Here is a 27,765-nt window from a genome sequence, read left to right as displayed (position 1 = left end):
GACAGGGCCGGGGCATGAGAGGGGAGAGGAGGAGTGCTATGTGCTAAGTGAGCATGTGTGTTTGGCCGGCCGTCTCAGGCCGACCAAACCACACAGGCGCACTAAGGTTTCTCTAACCCAGCTGCTTTGAACACTGGGCTGGAGAAACCCCACAGACTCCCTTACCTGAGCAGAGCGTATTTCTAGCCCATTCGGGCCAATCCTCGCGCTGCTGTCCTTGCAGCACAGCAGCGCAGGGATTGGACAGGGAGTATGTGACGTGGTCCCAGAGTCTGCTGGGACCAGGAAGTACCAGCATGGAGGCGGGAGGTGGCCGGCAGCAGGTAAGATTTAACTCTTAATTATTATTAAACTCCCCCCCCCCCCCCTGTGCTCCCCATCTTGCCCTCCCGCCTCACCACTTTATTGATGTGGCGGCTGCCGCTGCTGTACCATCCTACTATAGAGTTTCCTTTCTCTTCCAGTCACTTCATGACCAGTTCTTGGGAACGGAAGTAGCGCTTCAGCTCTGGGGCTCGGACGAACGCGTCCGTCACAGCACGAAATCTCTTCCATTCAAGAAAGGCTACACTATGCATTGCACAGTCACAGTCTTATCCAACTCGTGCAAAGTATTACAGACAACCCTGTGCCACATTTATACCAACGAAAGCAAAAAGCACGTGTGCTGAAGTGTCTGATGGTACAGCGCCTTCTATGGTGCTATGTTCAGAGACACCTCCCACACGCCCCTATGTGATGTAGGACTCCTGCATAGAATATGGCAATTGCCTGGTGCAGAACCCAGGGACCAGCCTTGAAACATCTATAGCAAATATTTGCTCCACGGGGTGCAATTGAAAGTGTCTATTTCATCAGGTAAAGTACTTAACAGCAGCTTTAAGAGTCTATTTCTTGAGTGGAGTCGCTGTGGGCCAGCCTTGTAATGTCTGCTGCCTGTTTATTGCCTTTAACGTATCCCTAGGGTGCTTTTTACCTTCATCCAGCCTCTAGAAAACAAAAAAGAAGAGCGAATGTCCTCTCAATCAAGCCGGGTGGGAACTCCACAATAGCATCTATTGATGCATAGACACTTGGAAATCTACTTATAGTGCCAAGTGCAGTCTTTAGGGGTAGCGTTTAATTCTCTCGCCAAGTGTATATTTGATAGAGAGCATCCTTTCGTTGTGTACGTGCCTTCTAACGTGTCAAGGGAACGCCCACTACTTTTTTTTAGCACCGCTGTAAGAAGCTGAGACCTATGAATATTATATCTATGCAGTTATTAATTCCAATGTTTAAATGAATAGTCCTCAATGTAAGTCAGAATATGGTAGCAAAAATATAGCTGGACATACTGTGCCCTAAATATTATTTAAAATGTATTGCCCCATTGCTTTTAGATTTTCTATGAAAATAATATTACTATGATATAATAATTATGTTTACGATAAGAACTGGTGCCATATGCTGGGTAACATTTGTAGAGAACTCTCTAGAATGCCGCTTTCTCATGATTTCTTGCACATATGTTCTGTATCGTGGGCAACTTAACTGGAGCTTTTGTTTTTTAACACAAAACCTTATACAGGGGAACTTTTGCTGATAATCACAATAAGTATTAACATTAAAAATAAAAATCACAAATATTTCTTACAAAATATAAAACAGTTCACTTACCATATAATTAACTTACAATAATTTCTCTCATCAAGATATTTGTGATTTATAGATCAATATTTAAGGATGGAATTAAGAAAAGAAAAGATCGGAAGGGATATAATCGCAAGGGAGAGTTACGAAACAACTCTATAAAATTAAGCCTAACATCATACTTGAACTATAGATATCAAGTGCCCACATCAGTGCTGCCTGTAGCTAGAGATGTTTTAGGATGCATGCAGTGCTTAATTTTTTATTTTTAATGTGCCAGTGACCTCAGTTTGCTCAGAAGCCTGCAACCGGTGCTGTCAAAGGACAGGGTGATGAGTACCAAGACTGCGTTGTCTTAATTTTTCCTCATGTATCTTTCATCCATCACCAGACACTCCCTGCCCCTTTTTCTCCCTCTTTTAGGTTCTATTTTAACACTGCTTTCTTTCTTTCTCGATGGGGTTCCACCTTTCTCTTCTTGCTTATTTTACCATTTTGTGTTCTCCTCTCTCTTCCCATGGGTCAAAGACTGTTGATAAAAAATAAGTTCTGTCCCCAAAAATGAGTGTCGGTGGGCCCCACCTGCAACCATTGACTCAAATCAAGCAATGGGCGCATGATTATAAATGCTGAGAAAATGTTTGGGGTTTATATGGCAAATCAGTGAAGCAACCTGTAGTTTGAGAGCCTATTTACAAATTAATAATCATGGGTTTACGTGGAAAAGTATTTATTAATCCCGAAATCAAACTTGTAAGCCCCAATGCTGGTGATTCTATGTCAAGACATAGAATCTCCGATTTTGCTACTTCCAAAACTTACTGCTCATCAGCACCAAAGGAATCCCATCAAAACCGTACATTTTTATTGCAACACTACAAATACTAAAAATACTACCAAAGAAATAAAAAAAAACACCGCCCAATCAGTGCTCCTCCATCAGTCCATAATCTCATAGCCACTTTGTCCCTTTCTCCTTTCTATGCTGCTCATCAGAGTTAAGTGCTCCCTTATGCTTCCTTTTGTACCTTGTTATTTATTGACATTTGCTTATGCATATTTTGGTATAAACATAGGAGAAGTTGTATTAGCTATATGAGTTTGTTGGTTAGGCTTTGATTGGTATTGAACTGTGCACTGGGCAAGCAAATTGTCAGGTAACTCTCCTGTAGAGGGTGATTGCCGCAGGGCCTACCTGGGTCAACTGCAGGATCAGCACCGATCCAGGGCTTTGGTTGATATGGACCTTCCCCTGACAGCACTGCAGCCGAAGCGAGAGAGCACAGCATCTCCTTCTGCAAGGCATGCTGCAGGGTAGCTGGTAAGGGCAAACTACCAGCAGGTCGATATTTTGGGATGCCAGCGCTGTCCGTCAAGAAGACCTAGGAACGGAGTAGCCAGGCCAACTTTAGGTATCTGCCAGTGAACCCCAGAACGTTGAGGGTTTCCTTAAGTGTAGTACTGGGCCTGGATCGGGCACGATGGCTCCTTGACCATGATGTTTTTGTTGAGGCACAATTGTGTGCTAACAGTGAGTTGGCAGTCACATGAGATTAGCGACTCCCGGGGAATCAGGACTCACAGTGGCTTCCCGCGGTAGGAGGGTGGTCTACACCACTCCAGACTGCCAGAGAACAAGTGGGCTAGAGCAGTTGCTTGTGAACTTGGCGGCCACACGGTAACCTTTAAAGTAAGTGTATTGAGGTTATCTGGGGTGTGGTGGGCTTCTTCCTGGTCTGATGAACTGTGTCACGACATGACACAACGCTTGGATGCTGATCCTTCCCCACCTGCTCAAGCGTGGGAGTAGGATTAGTGCTTTTTGAGGGTCATGAGGCTTTCAATGGATGGCATGGTGCAGAGTCATCTCAGAGTCCCTGGAGCCTATCCGGAATACATTGGAGAAGCTTTTTCAAAAGGAGTTCCACCCTCAGAAGGGTGCGCAGGCAGTATTCCCAGTACGGTACGCAGGCAGTCCTCAGGTGACGCTTGGCCTGAAGAAGCAGGACGTCTGACAAAAAGCACAAACATGTGGAGGTAAGAGACGATAAAGGCATGGAGGGGAGGCACGAGGAATAAGGAACACAAATGAACGAGTGAGAGTCTGTGCCTGGAAGGGGAAGAGGAGGCACATTCTCAGTGCTTGACCCCTTAGAGAAGCTGAAGACACCATCTTCGAATCATATATGAGTGCCCCAAAGAGAGGTTCCAGTAGGGGTGGATCGTAGAGGAGTGTCGGACAGGAGGCCAATGATCCGTTTCAGAGCGGCATAGATAAGGATACAGACAGAGAACATGATGCGGCCAGCATGAGTTTACATATGTAGATCGGCTGGCAAGAATGCCTAACCAGAGCAAATACTAGCAAATTCAGCTGACGATCCAGCTTTATCCCAGAGCAAATCGTACTTCTCATGGCCTTCTGATTGGGTGGTGCAATATCTTTTAAAGTGATTACTCAAGCATCTGGAGAGGGGTGTCTGCAGCAAGCTGAAGTGGAGTGTCTGAGACACTTGTTTCTGTTGTCTCAGGCTACTTTTCTGGGCCTTTGCACTAGAGGGCATTGCATAGGATGAAAACATGTCTTCTTCAGCAGGGCCTGACATATGAGGATCGAGTTCTGTTTTCAAAAGAAGTCAGAGTGGAAGGGGTTTGGTAACTAGAAATGCCAGACTATATTCAGACAAAATTCGAATATGAGAGTAGAATCCAACACCAGTTTGCTCAAACAGGGGAGCCAGATGTGAATAGGTCTCGTTGGGGAGCCAGAGGTGAAGTTGAGAGCTGTATCTCCATACCAACCGTTCGGAGCTATTGACAGGGTTTTTTGCGGTTGGGTCATTCACTAAATACTGAGTGCTATGCTGCATGTTGTTGAAAAGGGATCTGATACTATTTGCACCTTGGTAGATGGTGCAATCATGGCTCCTGGTCTTTCTCAGTTCATCAGTGACTTCTGAAGTCATGCTACCCGTGCATCTGAAAACTCTCATAAACCCAGAAAGGCAGAATCATCTACATCTGGAGCAGGGTCAGTTACTCATAGAGGCTTGAAGGATTTCAAGAAAAGGTGATTCATTAATGGCCCTTTCAGAGCAAGCTGAGAGGCTCATCAGATGATCATGGGCTCCAGGAATGATGAGGAGCTTGAAGACAAATTGGGCTTGATGGTCCAGCTGGTGTATGGAAGAGGATCGACATCCTACTTCAAAAAGAACAATTGATGGTCAGAATGAGGAACAATGTCATACATTCACCCCAGTACAGAGATATGGGCCTAAATCAATCGTTTTTGTGCTCCCCATGCCATTCCAGTTTGAACACAGCCATATGCAAGTCAGTCTTGACCCTGCACCCTATGGGAACAGTCCAGCCTGAACTGCCAGGCCAGGTGCTTCCTGGACTGGAAATAAGCATCCTAGGATTGGTTTCAGAGTTTGACCCCTTATCAGTCAGGCTAGCTTGACTACAGTGGCATGGAGAGCATGGGACCCACGTCTGGGCATACCCGTCTCACTCGGGCTGGCAAATGCAAAAAGAACAATTGATGGACATAATGCAGAACAATGTCATACATTCACCCCAGTACAGAGATATGGGCCTAAATCAATCGTTTCTTTGCTCCCCATGCCATTCCAGTTTGAACACAGCCATATGCAAATCAGTCTTGACCCTGCACCCTATGGGAACAGTCCAGCCTGAACTGCCAGGCCAGGTGCTTCTTGGACTGGAAACAAGCATACTAGGACCGGTTTCTGGGTTTGACCCCTCATCAGCCAGGCTAGCTTGACTCCAGTGGCATGGAGACCACGAGACCCACGTCTGGGCAGGGCCGACTCTAGGGCGGTGCAATCGGTGCTACCGCAACAGGTGTTGACTTGGGGTGTGGGCCGTCATTTTTTCAAGTATATTAACATTTTAGAATCACCTGCTGCTGCGTTCCTGGCCTCCAGCAATTTTCAGGCATCAATTAAAATGTCAAGATAACTCCGGTGAGTAATCGTGTTCCTGGAAAGAGACCAGAGGTTTGTCTAGTGTAAAGTTTTGACTCCTCCTAAGGTAGTGCAGAGGGTTAAAATGCCTGCTGCTAAGAACGTGTACTATGCAGATCACAAAGTGCATATAATGTAAATAGGTCAGTGGGTTACTGCTTCTGTAAAAGAGCTCTTTTTATTATTTGTAGTTTATAAGTTGAAATCCTAATATAGAACATGGAAACAAGCATCCAAGGACTGGTTTTGGGGTTTCACCCTTCATCAGCCAGGCTAGCTTGACTCCAGTGGCCTGGAAAGCACGGGACCCACGTCTGGGCATACTCATCCCACTCGGGGTGACAAATGCAAAAAAAACCAGTTGATGGACAGAATGCAGAACGATGTCATACATTCACCCCAGTACAGAGATCTGGGCCTAAACACATTGTTTATTAGCTCCCCATGCCATTCCAGTTTGAACCCAGCCATATGCAAATCAGTCTTGACCTTGCTCCCTATGGGAACAGTCTGCCTGAACTGCCAGGCCAGGTCCTTCCTGGACTGGAAACAAGCATCCTAGGAACAGTTTCAGGGTTTGACCCCTCATCAGTCAGTGTATCTTGACTGCAGTAGCATGGAGACCACGAGACCCACGTCTGGGCAGGGCTGGCTCTAGGGCGGGGCAATCGATGCCACCGCACCGGGCGTTGACTTGGGGTGGGGGGTGTCATTTTTGCAAGTATATTAACATTTTGGAAGCACCTGCTGTTGCGTTCCTGGCCCCAGCAATTTTCAGGCTTCAATTAAAATGTCAAGATAACTCTGGTGATTAATCATGTTCCTGGAAAGAGACCAGAGGTTTGTCTAGTGGACGTTTTGACTCCTAAGGTAGCGCAGAGGGTTAAAATGCCTGCTGCTAAGAACGTGTACTATGCAGATCACAAAGTGCATGTAATGTAAATAGGTCAGTGGGTTACTGCTTCTGTAAAAGAGCTCTTTTTATTATTTGTAGCTTAGAAATCAAAATCCTAATATAGAACATTGAGCTATTAACTGTCATCAAAGAGCTGCATGCAAACTGCAAGGTATATGTTAGAGCTATATGTTTTTTGCACAGTCTTTCATCATCCTAATCTTCCCAAAAGGGTTAATTTGGGTAGAAAATAATTCTTATTATTAAAGAGAACCCCTAACAATGGTGTTACGTTTTACATTCTGAATTTGTGCTTTTCTGGAATAAGGACTCTTAAACTATATTGCCTACCAATATCGGTGACATGTCACTCGTGCACTACACCTTGTAGTCCTGTCTGATGTAACATTTCCTATACACTGATTTACACACATATGATTATCTCTGTGCAATGTGTGTGTGATGTAAAGTGCTCTAACACCTTACACTGGTAAGAGTGGTGCTATAGAACTAAATGAATCTGAGAAACAGTGGTTATGGAGAATTGAGAGGCACTATTAACATGCTCTCCATGCCATTCCAGTTTGAACCCAGCCATATGCAAATCAGTCTTGACCCTGCTCCCTATGGGAACAGTCCGTCCCGAACTGCCCAGACTGAAAACAATCATCCTAGGACCGGTTTCAGGGTTCCACCCCTCATCAGTCAGGCTAGCTTGACTCCAGTGGCATGGAGAGCACGGGGGGCATGTCTTGGCATACCTGTCCCACTCGGGGTGACAAATGCAACAAGAACAATTGATGGACAGAATGCAGAACAATGCCATACATTCACCCCAGTACAGAGATCTGGGTCTAAATCCATCATTTTTTTTTTGCTCCCTTTGCCATTCCAGTTTGAACCCATCCATGTGCAAATCGGTCGTGACCCTGTTCCCCATGAGAACAGTCCAGCCCAAACTGCCAGACCAGGTTCTCCCTGGACTGGAAACAAGCATCCCTGGGCCGGTTTCAAAGTTTCACCCCTCATCAGCCAGGCTAGCTTGACTCCAGTGGCATGGAGAGCATGGGACCGAAATCTGGGCATACCCGTCCCGTCCCACTCAGGGTGACAAATGCAAAAAGAACAATTGATGGACAGAATGCAGAACAATGTTATACATTCACCCCAGGACTGGGTCTAAATCCATCGCTATTTTGTTCCCCAGGCCATTCCAGTTTGAACCCAAAATACATCCTACTTCAGCAGCTTTAGTGTACCTGCTGAGCATCCTGTCAGAACTCGCACAGTGGCACAAGTCTTACAGGACAATAACTGCTATCCACTTGGCTATTTCGACAGGGCATACTGATAGAGCTCCATGTGGGGGTGCACCACTTGCTCTGTCTGCTTTTAATAGTTGTAAGGATGAACCATCCGCCACAGCCAGCAGGGTGTTTAATTTTTTCTTGGAGTGTCTGGTTTATGAGTTGCTTTCCGTGAAAAAACTTTTTAGGGAATTAGTAAGCTATTCTCTAATGTCTTCCACACCGCCGTTCAATGGATGTAGTTCAATGCTTTTTTTTTTTATCCTGAGGGGGCGACCTTTACCAATTCTTGCAGGTTTTATTTGGTCTCATAGCTGGAATGTTTAGCACATCCTATGTTGTGTGTAGTTCAATGCCTTAGGGGGCATGAGAACAAGGCCAGTTTTACTGAGACGATGTGCGTGAAGGCAGCTGCTTATTGCTACAAAGTCCCTTTGTCAGGTGGTTACATCCCTGACCAACCGCCTTCTGCAGGGTTATCCAAAGTTGATCCTGGAGGGCTAGATCCATTAGCCTTTCCCCATTTAGATAAATGTAGTTATCTTAAAAATCTGGCATGGATCCGGCCCTCCAGGACTGAATTTGGAGAACCCTGGCCTAGTGGGTCAGAAGGATTATGCAACAAGTTGGGGGGTAGGTGGGGTGGGGATGTTTCTCCTTTTGAAGCAACCTTGACAAGATGAAAGGGGGGGGATGACCTCAAGGGCGTTTGAATTTGATACTCAGTTGCTAGATATCAGAAAAACAGATCAGTCTGGTGATTCAGTGTTTAAAAAATGGTATTTAAAAACTGGAGAAGAGGTGGCCAAGTGGGCCCTGGAGAAGTTTTGTCAGAGAATAATAGGAGCCTCAGTGTATTGATGTAGAACAATGATTTTCTGGGCAGTGCTAAAAAAGTATAGATTTTATTAAAGACACCAAAGCAAGTGTTATTCCCGGACCGAAAAATGGGGTTGCACGATACTGGGAGTGATATTCCTGAAGATAAAAGTCACATTTGTATCCTCGTGGTGGTAAGTATCATCCTGCTTTCATGCAGAGGAGCGTCTCCCCACTGTTTTCTCTCAGTGCGAGAAGCAGAAACATGAAATGGTAATAACTACCATTTTATGTTTCTCCACCTCACTCTGCGAGAAAGCAGAGGGTCTTGTTTGAGGGTGGGCGGGGCTGTTCTGTGAGCAGGGCTGAGCAGGAGAGGAGTCGTGTGCCCACTCCTGAGGGCGCCATAACGGTTTGGTCGGCCCTCTGGGGCCGCCCAAGCCAGTCATGCGCACTCAGCCTGCATGGAGAAAATGGCCTCCAAGTAAGCCCCTGGGTGGGCGGCGTCCCCACCAATCAGAACTCTGCTATTGCAGCATTGTGATTGGCTTAGGGGAGGGGAGGGAGGCTGCCTGCTTCCTGTTTCTGTCAGAGGCAGGAGAGAAGGAGCAGGAGCCGGAGCCGAGAAAACGCGGGACCGGCTGGCGGATAGGGAAGTTTTTGTTAATTAATTATTCAATTTACCCCCACTTGCCCCCCGTGCAACCCTCCGCCCACCCGCGAATAATGCCACCTGTGACTGTTTTCTTGAAATATATTGGTGGTGCAAACACAATATTATCCTTGGTGATTCAACATGATATTGCTTGTCTTATTTTTCTGTTTGCCTGTCCCTCTGCTAAAGTTTTTTCAAAATTAAATGAACAATGATGAGCATATAAACCAAACATCCGTGAAGGATATAGTAGAAGATATGAGCAGAATAAAGCAAAATAAAACAAAAACAAATTAGTACCAGTGCCACAGTTGCATACATAGACAAATGAATGGCATAACAAAATAAAGCAGTAATATTAAGTAAATAAAGAATTCTATGCATTCAAAAAGGAAAGGAAAAAAAGGAAATTTGTAAACCCATTAACAACAAAAGTGCAAAATATAATCAAAGTCATCATGAAGTGAGAAAAGGACCCCATATATGGTAAAAATGAACCAAATTGTCAGTTAATTTTTAAATAATTTTCTCAAAGTTAGTCACATCAAACATCATAGAGTGATGCTGGGGGTTGTGAGAGGTTACTATGATGCAGTAGATTCTGCAACTGTGTCACATGGTCAATGAACGTTGCAACAAAGAAAAGAAGAGACTGCAGGGACAGTATAAAAAGTTAAGGAGAGTTGCAGGAGCACTAATTGGTGGAATCGTTTTGTTTATTTCCTTGGTTGTATCAATGGCATTTGTAGTGTTTCAAAGAAATGTGAAGGACTTGCAGGTGCTACTGGTGAATAAAAGCATAATACTCATCTCTGTGTCTTTAGTAGACTCTAGACTTTCTTTTAAATGTCCAGAAATGCACAATTAAGAGCATCTGTGCCATACATGCCCTGATCCTAGCATGAATACATTTCGTAGTAATGATCTGAAGATTAGATGAAGCCTGAAAGCTGCATAAACTAAGCTCTAGGCATCTTCAATGTTCTTCTACACGAGTGCTTTCAGAGAAGAACTTGTAAAGGCGCTACAAATTATGATTTTAACAGAAATTCAGATTTATGGTTGACCGGTGGTCCAACTGCATGAGTGTGTTACAAATAACCAGAATATTGTGAGAACATGAGGAGCATAATATTATTATGTCATGTGCAGTGTAATATTGTGATGTCATGAGGAGAATATTATGATGTTATGAGCAGGTTAATATTCTGATGTCATGAGGAGAATAATATTATGATGTCATGAGCAGTGTAATATTGTGATGTCATGAGCAGAGTAATTTATGATGTCATGAGCGGTGTAATATTGTGATGTCATGAGGAGAATAATATTATGATGTCATGAGCAGTGTAATATTGTGATGTCATGAGGAGAATAATATTATGATGTAATGAGCAGTGTAATATTGCGACGTCATGAGGAGAATAATATGATGTCATGAGAAGTGTAATATTGTGATTTCATGAGCAGAGTAATTTATGATGACATGAGCGGTGTAATATTGTGATGTCATGAGGAGAATAATATTATGATGTCATGAACAGTGTAATATTGTGATGTCATGAGCAGAGTAATTTATGATGTCATGAGCGGTGTAATATTGTGATGTCATGAGCAGAGTCATTTATGATGTCATGAGCGGTGTAATATTGTGATGTCATGAGCAGAGACATTTATGATGTCATGAGCGGTGTGATATTGTGATGTCTTCAGCAGTTTTTCTATAGATAAAAGTAACAGAGGGATTTCTCTGGGTTTTTTTCTAGTTGGATTGAAGCGATAATGTATATTCGATTGAAGTTTGTTAAGAGATTTTTTATAAAATAAATTTGGCTAGCAACTGATCTTAGTAAAGAACCTCAATTAAGGATTGCAATTAAACGCAGGAGGAATATCCCTGCAGAGTGTGAAGTACCTATTGTTTCAGAATAAAACGGTTTATCCTTTGGCCGCAGGACTCACAAATCCAATTTCTAATTCTAACCCTCTTGTTGATATGTAAAGGTGTTCATCCACTGGAACACTTGGAGAGGCTTAAACCTATATATCTTTCCCCTGTACACCAAACACTAGCCCCAATCTTGGCCCCTACCAAGCATTCCCACCAGCATTGCTGTCAGTATGCACTGCCTGCAGTACCCCTTGGCACTGGTAGGCAGTGATAAGCATGCAGCCATAGGAAAAGCTCAATTTTTATGGGCCCTGCACATTGACTACACTACATGGCTTCATGGAATTCCCTGTGGGGACAGGGGGCAGGGGGTGGGGCACACGGCATGATTGAGTGGCACGACCTGCACCCAGTGGCCGCTGGTTAGGAGCAAAATCCATGCCCTTTCTGTGGAATAGATGGCACAGACTGGCCAAGGCATGGATGTTTGATGCAGAGCATGCTTTCAGTCCATGTTCTGCACCCAATGCCCACAGGTTGTAGCATAGGGCAATGCTGTGTGGCACGAGGCTTTGCAAGGCACTGAAAAGAGGACCCTTCGTGTCATTTAAAACAGACAAGACTGAAGCCCTGTGCCCCTAAAACGTATATCAAATTGGACTGTAGATCCAGTTTATATGGCTCTGCATTAAACATGAGCGTCATTGATGGGTAGGGCACGGGTAGATGCAAAGGGTCGAATTTCTGTCATGGGAAGGGATGTATATGCATATTTGACTTCACGACTATTAGGCATAACCACAGTTCCTGCAACCACCGATAGTTCTATAACATTACAGGTCCCACACATTGATAATGGGGGGGGGGCTGCATGAAAACACATACACCATTATATAGGGAGAAAGCGGAGATCTTTGGGCCCCCATCCACATCCCGCCTTAATCCCAAATTGGGTGCATAAATGAAGATGGTGCCTCTGAACTGGACTCATAACATGCTCTGTAACACAGCACTCTTTCCTCACACACAGTTTGTAAGATTAATCCTTAGGAAATGTGCATGGAAATACCATGCATTTCGACCTTCGCAGCTCAAAATGGTGGTTAATTTGCTGCGTTCTGGTGTTATTCCACCACTCAATAAGTATTGGAGTTAATATCACACGCGGTAAATACTGTACCTGGCGGTATTGCCATTTGCGGCATTACATACCAAAATAACTTGAATCCTGTAACAAGGCCTTTTTCCTCAGGACTAGAAAGGACTGGAAAAGACGTAGCTTGGAATTAATGACTCTCCCGTGATGTTGACAAAATAAATCTAAGGTCCCACTGACGAGGGCTCAGCTACAATTTCCGAGGAAAATAAAATGTTATAATGCTTTATGATTACACCAGAGCAGATAATTAGGCAATTAGCGCAATCAAACATTGTCAAGGCCCAGAGCCTAGATGAATTGCTCTTAGCCGGTCGTTTTCATGGGGAAGAGAACAGAAAATGCGGTGCAGAACCCTAATGGCTTTCGCCGAGTACAAGGAAGTAAGTGAGCAATGGAGGGAAGTTAATGTGCAGTGGTGACATTATTTATTGTTCTCTTTATCGTGAAGCATCCCCCAGTGTCTTGCGGGAGCTCTTAGTGCCTTTCCTGTGATTTAATCATCAACAGCCCTTAGCAATGTAATGCTTTCAGGGGCATAGCTAGCATTAGTGCAACAGGTTCAGTGACACCGGGGTCCAGGTGTACGGTGTGCCCTTTGCGTCCAGTGACCTAGCAGGGGCTCGGTTGGAACTAATGCAAGCAAGGAAACGGGGCCCCTGTTCCAGGATTTGTTGTATAAAGCGACCACTAATTGGGATAGTAGGCCCCTCTCACTGCTACTGCCGCACTTCCGATAGCTACGCCCTGTATGCACCCCAACTTATCCACATTTGTAAAGTGCGAACAATCACCGTAAGGGTCTCTAGGCGCTGGGGGCCGTCGGGAAGATTAAGCAAGCTATTGCCCAGAGTCACATGGTGCTGGGCTAATCTGCCGCCGGCGCCAGGGATCAAACCGTGATTCCCAGATTCTGGAATCAGTCGCCCTGGCCGCGGTGCCTCACCTCTACCCTGTTTGTAGTATGCTAGCAGTGGTCACGAGGGACCATTGTACGCACTTGTATGCTGGCCCTTAGTACCCAAGTTACGCCGCTGGGTGCTTTCTTGTCCTACCAGCGGCGGCTCCTCCGCTAAGGCGGAGGGGCGTCGCCCCACTGCTCTGCATGCATAAAAAGGAAAAATACAATGATAATAATGGAATGTTATCATTTTATTTCTCCGTTCCTGCTTAGGGGCGGGTCTCGGCAGGCCAGGGGGATGGTGGTAGGCACACTCTAAGTGCACATGACAGTTTGAACTGACTTCTTGGGCAGGCCAAACAGTCAAGCACTCTTTGCATGTTCTCCACTGGCTGTAATACACAGCCCGGATGGAGAACATTCACAGCCTCCCTGTCCCTCTCTGAGCGCCGAACCATGGCGCTCAGACCAATCACAAAGCGGCTGTAAGGCAGCGTCGTAGTTGGCTAGGGGAGTCTGGGAGCCTGTGTGCTTTCTGGATCCTGCTTCCTGCACCTGGAGTTGACGGAGGAGCCGAAGAGAGCTGACAGGTGGTGGCCGGCCTGCAGGTAAGCGTATTTTTGTTATTTTTTTCATTTACCCCCAACCCCGTCCCCTGCCGAGAGGGGGAAGGGGGGTGATGTCACAGCTGTGAAAAGCCAGAGGATATGTGCAACCCATCAAAATATTTCTGCTGTTCATAGAGACCACAATATGGTTTAGTGTTGTTCCCTTTTTATTAACATAAAACAAAACGCAGGTCTTTTAAGGACATTTGTATCGCTTCCATTTTATACCAAGTTTTTGTCAGATGAGGAAACAAAGCTGTAAGGGAATGTAAACATTTGCCAAGATGATAAATATTTTTATCAGGTTGAAATTAATTACAGCTCGCACCACCTGGTTTCCCAGACAGAAACATTCCCTCTAGATGACACCTTCTGCCCCATCCACAGACAGGAGGTAGTCCTTGTCTTGACAGCGCGGTAGAACTATGAACTTCTGGGATCAACTAACCCGTTACCATAGGACCAATCTTCTGAAGCTTTTCATCTGTTTCCGGTAAGCTTGCACTGAACAGAAGGAGGGGCTCTGGCTGTTAATCAGAAGGCACTGAAGAAGAAGCTACTACAGTGTTTTAGTGGAGAAATTGAGACAGGATTGTTCATACAATCTGTTTGTCATGACCAGAATTTGAGCCAGGCTTGACCTTGCATCACCTTACCAGAAGATTTCTAACTATAGAGGAACAAGCATTGGCATAGCCAATAGGTCTCGCTTTTGGGGCCTTAAGTGATTTTTTAGAAGTAATTTTGTTGCAGTGAGTGGTATTATGTGGGGTGTATGTTGTATTTATTGTTTTGTTATTATGCGTTATGTAATTATATGGTTGTGGTAGAGGGGTAGAGGGGTCGAATAGGCTAGAAGGGTAGAGGGTTAGAGCGTTAGTAGAGGGGTAGAAGAGGGATATTAGAGGGGTAGAGGGCTAGAGGGTTAGTACAGGGGTAGAGGGGTAGTAGAGGGCTAGAAGGGTAGTAAAGAGGTAGAGGGGTAGTAGATGGCTATAGGGGTAGAAGAGGGGTAGAGCGATAGTAGAGTGTTAGAGGAGGGTTAGTAGAGTGGTAGAGTGGTAGAGGGGTAGTAAAGGAGTAGAGGTGTAGAAGATGTGTAGAAGTGGGGTAGTATAGGGGTAGTAGAGGGGTAGAAGAGGGTTAGTCGAGGGCTTGAAGAGTGGTAGTAGAGGGGTAGTTGAATGTAGGTGATAGGTTTATTGAAAGCTACCGTAGTGGTAGCTATGGAGAGCAGCCTTCAGGTTAATTTTTGAAGCAATGCAAAGCATTTACTCCCGGTAATACTGAGACCAAATCTGCACTTTTTAACAGATATTACACAATGTTAGCTTACTATCAAAATACTGGGATATTACAATCGCGGCTCCCGGTAATGCTGAGACCAAATCTGCACTTTCTAACAGATATTACACAATGTTAGCTTTGGGACACTGCCTTTAGGAGTGCGGGTGGCACTTGGGTGCTTTTTCAGGTGCAAGCCCCCGTGAACAGTCAGCCCCGAGAATGTTGGCTCCAGGGGCCGAGACTCGAACGCGGCTCCCCGCTCCCTTTAGAACGGAGATGCAGGGGCTCTGAGAAGGGGTGACAACACTGCGAAGCCTCGTTAACAACTAAGGGGCCGATTCCGATCCTGGAAAAATATTCCCCGTACGAATCGTATCTGGATTTTTTTCCGACCGAATCGTACAAGTCCCGTACAAACTGGCAAGTACGATTCGTATGGGAAAAAGTCCATACGAATCGCATTGGGAAAATTCCCCCACATGTCCTCGGGTCGGGAAAAGTCTCCGACACGTCCCCGGACATTTTTACGTACAAATGGGAAAACTGAAGTCCGAATGCGCAAGTACGATCCGTCCCATCCGTCCGATTGTACAACTGTATGGAAAAAAGACCATCCGGAGTGAACTCCCATAGCAACCATGGAGATGTCCAAACAGGTGCACGGTACGTGCCGAACACCCCCCCAGCCCCCCCCGTGTGTACGCGCCGTACCCCCAGCACCCCGTATGTACGGAGCGTACCCCCACCTCCGTATGTACAGAGCGTACCCCCAGCACCCCGTATGTACGGAGCGTACCCCCAGCACCCCGTATGTACGGAGCGTACCCCCACCCCCATATGTACGGTGCGGACCCCCAGCGCTGGGGGTCTGCACCGTACATACGGGGGTGGGGGTACGCTCCGTACATATGGGGTGGGGGTACACTCCATACATACGGGGTGCTGGGGTACGCTCCGTACATACGGGGGTGGGGGTATGCTCCGTACATACGGGGTGCTGGGGGTACGCTCCATACATACGGGGGTGGGGGTACACTCCGTACATACGGGGTGCTGGGGTACGCTCCGTACATATGGGGTGGGGGTACGCTCCGTACATACGGGGTGCTGGGGTACGCTCCGTACATACAGGGGTGGGGGTATGCTCCGTACATACGGGGTGCTGGGGGTACGCTCCATACATACGGGGGTGGGGGTACGCTCCGTACATACGGGGTGCTGGGGGACGCTCCATACGTACAGGGGTGGGGGTACGCTCCGTACATATGGGGTGCTGGGGGTACGCTCCATACATACGGGGTGGGGGTACGCTCCGTACATACGGGGTGCTGGGGTACGCTTTGTACATACGGGGGTGGGGGTACGCTCTGTACATACGGGGTGCTGGGGGTACGCTCTGTACATACGGGGGTGGGGGTACGCTCCGTACATACAGGGTGCTGGGGGTACGCTCCGTACATACGGGGTTTGGGGTACGCTCCGTACATACGGAGTGCTGGGGGTTTGCTCAGTCCATACGGGGTGCTGGGGTACGCTCCGTACATACGGGGCTGGGGGTACGCTCCGTACATACAGGGGGCTGGGGGTACGCTCCGTACATACGGGGGGCTGGGGGGTACGGCGCGTCCATCCGCAGGGGGGCTGGGGGTACGGCGCAAACATACGGGGGGCGGGGGGTACGCTCCATACATACGGGGGTGGGGGTACGCTCCGTACATATGGGGGGCTGGGGTATGCTCCGTACATATGGGGTGGGGGTACGCTCCGTACATACGGGGTGCTGGGGTACGCACCGTACATACGGGGGTGGGGGTATGCTCCGTACATACTGGGTGCTGGGGTACGCTCCATACATATGGGGGTGGGAGTACGCTCCGTACATACGGGGTGCTGGGGTACGCTCTGTACATACGGGGGTTGGGGTACGCTCCGTACATACGGGGTGCTGGGGGTACGCTCCATACATACGGGGGTGGGGGTACGCTCCGTACATACGGGGTGCTGGGGTATGCTCCGTACATACGGGGGTGGGGGTACGCTCTGTACATACGGGGTGCTGGGGGTACGCTCCGTACATACGGGGGTGGGGGTACACTCCGTACATACGGGGTGCTGGGGGTACGCTCCGTACATACGGGGTTTGGGGTACGCTCCGTACATACGGGGTGCTGGGGGTTTGCTCAGTACATACGGGATGCTGGTGGTATGCTCCGTACATACGGGGGTGGGGGTACGCTCCGTACATACAGGGGGCTGGGGGTACGCTCCGGACATACGGGGGGCTGGGGGGTCCGGCGCGTCCATCCGCAGGGGGGCTGGGGGTACGGCGCGAACATACGGGGGGCGGGGGGGGGGGTACGGCGCGTACCGGGCCCCCTAATCAGCTCCCATCGCCACGTACTTAGCTTTTCCGGCACTTTTTGGGTGCCGTAAAAATATTCCCATCCGGACTGCAGTCGGTACGAATCGTACATGCTGGTACATAAAAAGCTGCCAAACTCCGTCCGGACGTCACGTCCGCGGTGTCCCGGATCACATTTGTATGTATTTTTCTGTCGGTCGGTCTTTTTTCCGATTCGTACGGAAATGGTGTTTCCGTACGAATCGTACTTGCAAGTTTGTAGGGTTTTTTTCCCGGGTACGAGTCGGACGGAGAAAACGCTCCAACCGACGGTTTGTACCCGGTTTTTCCAGGATCGGACTCGGCCCCTAAATGGTCTTTCACCGACCTTTGAAGCACTCGGGTGCGGCTGCAATCAGACGGTCGCCAGCCCGGGAAGCTGTCTCGGTCCGGGCTGGCACACAAAAAGGGAGAGAGAGTGGTGGAGATATGGCTCTGATGTGTGCCAGCGCATATTTTGTCCCTCTTTTGTAGAGAAAGTCCACCACAAAAACACAGACTTTGGAGTGAGGCCGCTTCAAGTCAATGCCGCCAATGTTGAATTTCAACGTTCGGTTGAGTGGGGTGATGGTTGTATCGAAACCCACTTCTCGAAACACAGTTCCTGAAACCCCCTTCTGGAGGGTAACACTTGGTACACCACTAAAATACTGGGATATTACAATTGCGGCTCCCGGTAATGCTGAGAGCAAATCTGCACTTTCTAACAGATATTACACAATGTTAGCTTTGAGACACTGCCTTTAGGAGTGCGGGCGGCACTTGGGTGCTTTTTCAGGTGCAAGCCCCCGTGCACAGACAGCCCCGAGAATGTTGGCCCCAGGAGCCGAGACTCGAATGCAGCTCCCCTCTCCCCTCAGAACGGAGATGCAGGGGCTCTAAGAAGGGGTGACAATACTGCGAAGCCTCGTTAACAACTAAATGGTCTTTCACCGACCTTTGAAGTACACGGGTGCGGCTGCAATCAGACGGTCGACAGCTCGGGAAGCTGTCTCGACCCGGGCTGGCACACACAACAGGAGAGAGAGTGGTGGAGATATGGCTCTGACGAGTGCCAGTGCATATTTTGTCCCTCTTTGTGGAGAAAGTCCACCACAAAAACGCGGACTTTGGAGTGAGGCCGCTCCAAGTCAATACCGCCAAGGCTGAATTTCAACATTCGGTTGAGTGGGGTGATGGTTGTATCGAAAACCACTTCTCGAAACACAGTTCCTGAAACCCCCTTCTGGAGGGTAAGACTTGGTACACTATTAAAATACTGGGATATTACAATCGTAGCTCCCGGTAATGCTGAAACCAAATCTGCACTTTCTAACAGATATTACACAATGTTAGCTTACTACTAAAATACTGGGATATTACAATCGCAGCTCCCGGTAATGCTGAGACCAAATCTGCACTTTCTAACAGATATTACACAATGTTAGCTTACTCTTAAAATACTGGGATGTTACAATCGCGGCTCTTGGTAATGCTGAGACCAAATCTGCACTTTCTAACAGATATTACACAATGTTAGCTTACTATTAAAATACTGGGATGTTACAATGGCGGTTCCCGGTAATGCTGAGACCAAATCTGCACTATCTAACAGATATTACAGAATGTTAGCTTTGGGACATTGGCTAGTTTCTTTCACCTTTATCGGTGGTATGCATGTGAGGTGCCATCTTGTCCTCCTTTTTTCACAATGAATAATTGTTCTATGTTTGCATATAGATTGATGTAACCTGTCTCTGACGTGGTATTGAGTAAACATCCCTGTATATATAGGGGATGAAGACACAGTGACTGTCATGTGATAACGTTTTTTTAGTAATTATAGATAATTTAGGCAGTAGAGTGTGAGGACACTACCTCTAATGAAAGTGAGGAGTGGTAAAGGAAAAGTTCGACTGAACTCCTTCCTCTGCTTATACAATTAACCTCTAGAAGAGGAGCCTATAAATGAACAGGTCTTTTTTGTATACATATAGTTTCTTTCACCGCCATGAAAGAAAACAAACGCGTGCGCGCAACTCGCACTAAAGAAAGAGGAGGAGGGGGAGGGAAGATAGGAGGGGGCCTGCGCCTGTTTCCCTTCCGGGAACGAGCAGGGGCACCATATGTTCGCAAGTTAATTACAAACATATGGTGTCAAAGCTCACTCCCGCAAAGGAATTGCCAGACGTGCACTCACTGCCATTAAAAGCAATGCAACGCGTGCACGTTTTTGGCTGAAAAGGCGCATCGATGGCGAAAGGTCTTTCTCCTATGCAACGCATGCGTGCTGCGTAGGCGAGACCTAAAAACTAGAGGACCCATCCTATCGCTCAGACTTGATTTGGTTTTAAAATTGGGAAAGCAATAGTGGTCAGAAGTATGTAAAACCATTAGAAACCAGGAAAGTACATTTTGTAGACCAAGTGGTTTGCGAATACATGTGCAATTTGTGATGTGACCGATGTACTAAGAGGTCGAATCGCAAATTGCCACTTTGAAGGGGGTCATTAAAAGACCTGCCGAATGAATATTAATTAGGCAGGCACTTACAACCCCCCGTGATTGGCTGTGCATGCAGGGACACAGACTTGCAAGGAGCAGCGGATTTCTATGCCTACATTTGCTTTCCACAATGGGACGTGTGACAGGGCTTTCCTATGATAAGAGTACGTTACATGAAAGATAGGTCAGCTTGCATGTAGACATGGCAGCAATTAACATTAAAGAATGTTTGTATAGGCATAAGTCCTAGAGAGATGGATTAACTGTTTGAATGCTAATGCTAACAAATGTGTGATTGTTTACCATGTTTTTCAGTTTATCCTCCGAACTCACAGAATCAATATCATTTCATATGCTGACAACACCCACCTTATCTTTCTCTCTTTCACTCATTCTCATTCTCTCCCTCTCTTACGAAGCACCGACCACCTGGACCAACTTCACCTCCTGCATTTCCAAGGCCATCAGGTGGATGATGACCAACTGTCTAAAACTCAGGACAGACACAACGGAAGTGGTACTCATCACTAGAGACACCTCAATATGGAACTTCTCCTGGTGGCATGCAGATCAAGAACCCATAACCAGCCAAGCAACCCAAGCCAAGCACCTCAGAATAATGGAGGACAATCAGCTCACAATCACCAGTCAAGTCAGCGCAGTCACTGCCTCTTGCTTCCACAACCTCAAAATCCTCAAGAAAATCTTCAAATGGCTCCCGAATAGTAACACAGACCCTCATGACCGGCAAACTGAACTACAGCAACGCGCTCTGTGATGGCATCACCACCCAACTGACCAGAAGACTTTAGACCATACAAAACACAGTGGCCAGACTCACACTCAGTTTTTACTGCCTGCACTTACATCATCCCATGCCACATAGACCTCCACTGCTCCCCGTTCACAAATGTGCACTCTTTAAAATTTCTTACACACACACACACACACACACACATACACATACACAAAGCTCTGCATAAATTTGGCCACACCTACCTCAACAGCTGCATCAACTTTCGATCAATCAATCAGGGATTTGTAAAGTGCACTACTCACCCTTAAGGGTCTCATGGCACAGGGGGGAGGGGGGTTTCGGGCTGCTCCGACTCATCCGAAGAGCCAGGTCTTGAGGCTCTTCCTGAATGCTTGCAGGTTGTGGGTTCGTCTGATGCATTAGGGGGAGTTCATTCCAGGTCTTGGCCGCGATGTAGGGGAAGGTTCTTCCTCCCGTTCCGGCTCTGCGGATGCGAGGGATTTCGGCCAGGGCAAGGTTGGCGGAGCAGAGGTTTCTCTTGGGGGCGTAGAAGGAGATTCTTTCTTTGAGGTATTTTGGAGGGATTTGAAGGCATGTGTGAACAGCTTTAAAGTCACTCTCTTTTCGATGGGAATCCAGTGGAGGTCTTATAGGTGCTGGGTGATGTGGTCTTATCGTCGGATGCTGAGGACGAATCTGGCTGCAGCGTTCTGGATGGTCTGGAGTTTGAGGAGTAGAGATTTGTTGGTTACGGCGTAGAGGGCGTTCCCGTAGTCGAGTTTCACACACCAACTGAACACCTGTGCTTGACCGGACTCAAGCTTGCACACATCCCTCGCATACGCTAAACCAGAGCCAGGGGTCATGTATTCCACCTTTCTTCCAAAGCATGAAATTATGGATTTGACCCACCTCCTCAGTTCTTAAATTCTGCATGAAACTGAAGACATGGCTCATAAAAACATAAAGAAATATAGGATACCGATTGAGGTGTAGGGTTAAACTCATGATTTGGTAGCGGGGGGGGGGGATTTGCTGAAGAGGTGAATTCTGACTGCTAATCCAATGACAGAACAAAGTATGATGGAAAACTATACATGGCTTTGCATGATAAAGCTTAGTGAAATAATACAGCCTTTAGTTTGAGTGGCTAAAAGAGTTATAGACACATTGGGTAGGGACCAGACCAACATGTAGAGATATGTGGTGAAATATGATTGTGTCACTCACAAAAAGGTGGGGACAGGGAGCTAATTATTTTAAACAAAATTCTATGAAAAATGCATTGGTGGAAAAAGGTGATTTGGGGCTCCTTTTTGGGTCTCGCCTCAGCCGGCGCATGCGTTGTCTGGCGAGACATTTAGTTAGTGGGCTTTTAAAAGTCCTACCACAGCTTTTTGTGTGGCATTCTGCATGCGGTTACGCGCACAGGCATGAGCAGAGGCACCATCTGGCTTTCCACTCGCTCTCCCGCGCGTGCACCTCGCTCTGCCTCTCTGTCTTGCTCACTCCTCCCCCACCACAGAGCGAGCGATCGCGATCACTTTCGCGGCCGCGTCACTTTCACGGCCGCGCAACCAATGCTTGTTGAAATTTGTTTTTTGGCTATCCTACCAAAGCCACGAGTCTTCGAGGACACACAGCTCAGCGCGAGCTCTGCTGTGTAAACAATACACCGCAGTTGACCCTGTACCCTGCAGACCTGCTCATCCTCCCACAGCAGCGCACTCAGAGCGCCTCGTTCAATGCAGGCCAGTGGCGGGAAACAGTGCGCGCTTTAAGGAAAGCCAATTGCAGGCCGACCCGTCCTTGCAGAATTTAGGAACTGCACTCCAATCGCCTCATTCTTTGCACGGAGACACGGGAGGCGCTGCACGCCCCAATCTGGAATCTTTCTATTTCAGCCCATGTTTCCAGAGCTCGGCCATTGCACTCAGTCAGCCGTCCTAGCCTCGCGCCTTGCACCCAAAGGGATATTCACAACTCGTCTAGTCTAGCTTCCACGACCTTCAGCGTCTTGTGGTAAAGTGCCATCCACTGAAAATAAAACGAAATCCAGCTCCCTGTACTCAATACTGCGTCAGTGAGAGACACCACCAATAACAATTCCAGAATGTCCATTTGCTTGATGACGTCTGACTGGCTTAAAATAATTACTGCTATGTCACTTAGATGGGCTTCTCTGAAGGTGGCAACACACACTCCTTCGCCAAAAGCAACCACCCACTTTTACTGGCGTTATCCAACGGTGTATGCATCCACCCATGTTTTTCTCCTTTCCTGAAACGCGTTGTTTCCGCTCTGAATCCCGCCGAATAACTTCGGATATGACGAAATCTGAAGTTTGTGCGGCATCCTGCATGGAAAGAAATGGAGCTGCTGCCCCTCCTCCCATCTCGTCACATCTGGAACATTTTCCTGAAGGAATGACACTGGAGTGACTTACTCGACCCCTCCCTCCACTGCAGGTCAGAAGTAAATACGGAGACTGGATCTCTCCCAGATGTGAGAGCGTTCCAGGCCTCCACCATATCCTCAGTGGGGCACATAGCTGGGATGTCTTTCTCCAGCAGCCCTCCTCAACACCCACTGCTCTTCCCGCTTTAGAAAGGGGGCAGTGCTCGTCAGCACAAAAGTACTGTATACCCCTGTCCAAAATGATAATAAAACAAGCATTGGCATAGCCAATAGGTCTTGCTTTTGGGACTTTATAGGTATTTAGTTATGCAGCACAATATCCTTGGTGCAACAACATCAACTGTTGATTGGCTAAACACTTATAAGGTACCAAAGGCGAGACCTATTGGCTATGCCAAGGATTGATTTCTTTGCAACCCCTTAACTTATCGCCATGACACTTTGCATCATCAACTAATGTAGAAAAAAGAATAGGTTTACAAAATTTCCTGGAGATTCATCAAATTGTGACAAGATTATTGCAAGGCAAAAGTCTGAGGAATTCTTATCTCTGGAAATCCTAACTGTAACTACAGAGTGGCTACCACAACTTTGTAATATGTATACGTCTTATAACACATGATGAAACCGTTGTTTCTGTAGTTAAATAGTTTCCTCTATACCTCCAGTGAATTACTATAGTGGAAGTGTTGCATGGTAATAATTTGTTTTTGTTTTCCCTCTAATAAATCAGGAAGCCCTAGTAAAGCAGGATGGCCATGTGCAGCGTTGAATGATGATGTGCATGGTGACAAATGCTCAAATGTGGAGGAGCGCTATCACGACTACTTTGCTGACACTAAATACGTTTTAGGCAGTCTACAGGAACCCTATTTTATTGTACCTGTATTATTTTAAATGCATTTTAAAACGCATTGTATTTTAACTTAACTGCTGCTATTTTACCTGGCTCTTTGCACTTTCTCTATTTCTTTTGCTCGCGCCCCGGTCCACCATGGGTTTCCCACTTAATGTGGAGCGATCTTACAACTTAATTTTCGGATGTTGGGGGCGGAGCCAGGAGGTTAGCATCCCAGGGCTTCAGCCTATTTAAACCGAATGCCTTTCACGTCGCGCAGCGGACGCGCGCAGCGGGCGTGCCAAAGGCAAGCCCGTGTGCGCCCGTCTGCGCCAAGACCAAGCCTTGCACCAGGGAGGCTGCTGAATTTGCACCAGAACAGATTGAAATTGCTATTTACAGCAGGGAAGAACTTTTGGGCTTACGGCAGGGCGGAGCTCCTTGCCGCCATACTGTTGACCCTGAGATCTTAATTGTTAATCATTCTTTTACTTGTCCCTTGTGCAGTTTTTACCTGGCACAGGTAGGTGGCGGTTGCTCCCCTTTGGAGGAAAGGAAACCTACATCACTCTCCCATGAACATATGCTTGTGAGATGTCTTATTAACGCCAGATCCCTGATTAAGAACAAGATTGCTTTCAAGACTTTGTCTCGCTTCGCAAACCTGATTGGATGTTCATCACAGAGACATGGGCAAGGGATTGCTCTGGTCCAGATCTTGTGGAAGCAATCCCCTCCGGATATAGCTTGGGTAGGCAGAATGGTAGGAGGGCTGGGCATTCTTTATAGGGATGTCTATACCTGTCCCACTGAGCCACTCACCACACCTTCTGACCGATACCAGGCACTATCAGGCACATGCATCAAGCAAAAACGTGCTCGCAAAATTAGCGATTGGCAATTTGCGAGCGCATTTTAGCATTTCCCTATGCATAAACCAAAAATCCAATAATCGCAAAAACACCGACTCGCAAATACCGGGTTTCCTGAAATAGCGAATTCTTATTAGCGAGAAAAAAAAAGCGGGAGCAAATTACGTATCGCAATAATTAATCGCAAAAGGATGCATCAAAAATCGTTAATAGCGAATTTCTCAAAATTCGCATTTTAGCAAGTGCAGATTAAGAAGAATCATAATCAGGTGGTAAAACATTTTTGGGACAAATTCTGTTCAGTACAACTGGTGAACAGGTGAGGGGTATTGCAACTTACCTCTGAGTCCATCTAGAACGCACACAAAGGCGGCACACTACTTGTTTGTGAGGAGGATGAGGATCCATGCAGCATGCCAGGCCTGAAGGAGATTCCAGGAGAGGGCATTCTACGTGCGCATCACTCAGTTGTGACAAACTGATGATGACATATATGATTAGTACAGGATCAAGGCTGCCATGTAACTTAACCTCATTGCTGAATTCTAAACACCAATGCAGCGCAAGACACGTAGGACCCATGCCATCCCTACCCATGTCCAGGTGTAATGTTGCCCGCACCTACTTGCATCAGGAGGTGTCCAGGGGGTAGTGGCACTAGCAGTAGGGGTATCACAAGACTCACACTCACGTGTCTAGAGAACCTTCCTGGCTGCCATGATGACTCAGGCCCACAACCACATCAGCCTCTGAGGTTCTGTAATTCTCGAGTCTGACTCCATTTTGTTCTGTGCCACCATTTTGTGTTGCCCTCACGTAGGCCTGTGAAGGTAGCCTGGCGAATAAAGTGGCCAGGCCTTCTTAGTTCATGTATACATTAACTAGGTTTCTTTTTGACTCTGAAATGAACTGTAAGAAACTGACCTTTGCACCTGAAACTGACCCCGCAAAGCCAATTTCCTTGATCGATCTTTGTCTGAGATTGCCAATAAATGTTCAGGACATCGTTAACTTTTAGTTTCCTTGCACATGCCTTATCTTGTTCAGCATCTGTTACCATTTCTTTTTTTATGTTTCTTCATTACATGGGTTATGCTTTCAATTATAGGTTTGTCCGGCTTGTGGAGATTGAATTTGGGACATTCCTAATAATTAACTTTTAGGTTGGGATACTGTAAATTGAGTTTTTGTTATGTGACACTTTGTTTGAAAATGTACTTTATTGGCTAGAATTTTGTGCAGTGGGTGTACATTTATAATGTGAATATTGGGTATAAAAAGAGACGTCTCGCCTTAGTAAAATGAGCAGTCTCCTGAGAATTTACACCGTGATGTATTTCTAGGATCACTGTTACTAGCTGCAGCTAATAAACTTGGTCTCTGATGCCATCCAGAAGTATTCCGTGTCTCCGTGTACCAAGACAGGTGAACTCGAAGATCTTAGGCGTGCCCCTGATGCCGCTGGGTTAAACCCCGGTTCTTCAACTCCCCAAAACAGAAATGGAATTGAACCCACCCAAACTCCATTCATATTGAATGGCACTGTTCTCTAATGTGAAATGAATGCATAGATTGCACCCACGAGCCATATGTCCACCTTCAGTCAATGAGTAGATCCTCCGTAACTGGAAATGTTAGCACTCCATCAACGTCCAACCAATGTGCAATGTGAATGACATCATGCACAACATCGTTGACCAATCTCCTGGGAGCATCCATGATTCATACATCTCCCGACACACTGGCATACACACACGCCTGCTCAGGGCTGGATATGGCGAGGGACACCTGCTAGGTCAGACAATATGCTAATGCACACAAAATCATTCTGTAATGGCAATGCATACCTGACACATGCACATTACACACTACCCTGTAGGTGACAGTGCATACGCCGTGAGGAACTATATCATGACTCCATAGTTGAACCCCGGCTCACAACAGGAGCAGCGGTACAACGCAGCACACACCAGGACAGGTCATGTGATTGAACGGACATTTGGAAAGCTCAAGAGTTGCCTCCACATCCTGCACAGACCTGGTGGTGCGATGTAGGACCAGCCGGTGATCTGCTGTAGGATAGTTGCAGCATGTGCAATGTAGTCCAACGTAGCTCCCACGAGACGCATACCCATAGATGCCTACGGTACTGCGGACAACCAGCCCCCTGTACACCCACCACACCCGCATCCTGCAAGCTCAGCGTAGGGGCCGTTGATACGTGCCCACATCACCCAACATCACTTCAAAGGTACGTAATCATGATACAGAAACTATCAATCTTTACATGCAAAGTTTTTATTTGCACATGAACATGGACTGTTGTGTGTCTACACATACACGTAGCCTAGGGTTACATTCACGGCATGTACCAAGGCACCATTGTAAATAATGATTGGGACTTCATTAGCAGTCCCTCTGTATGTCCTGACCATGGTTACGCCACCATGGCTAATTGTCCGGGGGGATGTGTGTGCTCAGCACTTCCTCCCACGCACACCGAGGCGTCTTTCTCCTGCATCGGCATCCCCACCCATTGGTGCAATTGTAGGTGTAGAACGGCGTGTACTACACCTCCTGCCGGTGCTGACTGGCGCAGACATGCTGCTGATGCTGGATGCCCCCTCACTCCCCTCATCTCTAGTGGCATTGCTGAGGCCACCTGCAACAGCCTGGAGCTGTTCGACAGCTGTGGTAACTTGGCCAAGGGCCCTTGCCACGTCCCCACAACAATGCCCCATGTCTATCTGCATTGCCACCGACCTCCGTGACAGCAGTGCAGTGGCGTTGCACAACTTATTTTTTTCCTGTGTATATCCAGCCAGGTGGGCCATGAATTGTCGATGCCTCCT

At 47.0% G+C, this 27,765-nt stretch overlaps 1 long non-coding RNA gene across 1 annotated transcript; it reads left to right on the top strand.

The window, feature by feature from the left end:
* Positions 1-272: 272 nt before the first annotated feature.
* On the top strand, positions 273-26,302 carry LOC146812307 (uncharacterized). The gene is made up of 2 exons (XR_014966828.1): positions 273-323; positions 20,448-26,302. It is a non-coding gene; the product is annotated as an uncharacterized LOC146812307 (long non-coding RNA).
* The last annotated feature ends 1,463 nt before the right edge of the window (positions 26,303-27,765 follow it).

The sequence above is a fragment of the Triturus cristatus genome, chromosome 7, assembly GCF_964204655.1.
Source record: "Triturus cristatus chromosome 7, aTriCri1.1, whole genome shotgun sequence".
NCBI lineage: Eukaryota > Metazoa > Chordata > Amphibia > Caudata > Salamandridae > Triturus > Triturus cristatus.
This window is presented reverse-complemented; position numbering and strand designations above follow the sequence as displayed.